General features: G+C 40.4%; 1 pseudogene; it reads left to right on the top strand.

Moving 5' to 3' along the window:
* The first annotated feature begins 585 nt into the window (after window positions 1-585).
* On the top strand, window positions 586-681 carry LOC139317295 (U6 spliceosomal RNA; annotated as a pseudogene).
* Window positions 682-1041: the final 360 nt, after the last annotated feature.

The following is a 1041-nucleotide window of genomic DNA, read 5'->3' as shown; positions in this document are numbered from 1 at the left end:
AATGCTTTCTGGACATGTAGGTTACAATACTTGAGCAAACTCTGTGAAAGGTTAGAAAAACAATCAGATACAAAAAGAGGATATGCTTCTTTATTTCAGCAACATCTAATAAAATGGTGGAACTGGAACTACAGGAAACAAATATGTCCCTTCATTGTATCTCTTTTAAGGAATTGCTCCCTTTCTTCCTCACAATTTTATAATGTGGGTAAGTCCCTGCACCATCTTTCTTTTTCTAGGCAGCCATCCAACCATCTTAACTTCTCAGAAAGCCAGAGTCCATTTGTGGCAATAAAAAAATGGGGCAACCAACTGAAGCAGTCCTCAACCTTGACAATTTTAAAATGTCAACTCCCATAATTCCCCAGCCAGTATGAGTCTCAGTGCCCGAAGTTGATGTCCATACATCTTAAAGTTTCCAAGGATGAGAAACATCAGACTCATACAAAGATTCATTCTGCAGAAGAGCATCTCAAAAGAAAAAAAAAAATGAGGCAACTGTTGTTTTTTCGGTGACCTTGGCCAGCAAGTGGCCTTGTGATGCCATTGACTGCTCAACAGGCCCAGTGCTCCATCAGTATATGTGCTTCAGCATATACTAAAATTGGAACGATACAGAGAAGATTAGCATGGCCCCTGCGCAAGCATGACATGCAAATTCATGAAGCATTCCATATTTTAAGAATGCCCAAACTCCTCCTCTTATTAAATACTGCTACATTTGACATCATATTTGTCTGTGAAACATGGCTAAACGCATCCCTCCCTGACTCCATTATCACAGTAAGAGACTATCACGTTTACCGGTCTGATCGCAAAACCTGCAGAGGGGGTGGAGTAGCTATCTTCTACAAAAAGTCACTAAATCTAAAAAATATTCAAATTGCACATGAACTCACTCTTCCGGAAACTATTGTCTGTGAATTGTCCTTAAACACCACACTTCGCTTCTTACTATGTTACAGAGCCCTTAACTACGATATCGCACATGCGAACAAGTTAACTTCACTACTAACGTGGGCAGCCTCCTGCCCATACCCT

The sequence above is a fragment of the Pituophis catenifer genome, unplaced genomic scaffold (assembly GCF_029215685.1).
Source record: "Pituophis catenifer annectens isolate HBS135680 unplaced genomic scaffold, rPitCat1.0.hap2 SCAF_4, whole genome shotgun sequence".
NCBI lineage: Eukaryota > Metazoa > Chordata > Lepidosauria > Squamata > Colubridae > Pituophis > Pituophis catenifer.
Note: the sequence above shows the minus strand (reverse complement) of the source record. Positions and strands in the feature narration are given on the sequence as shown.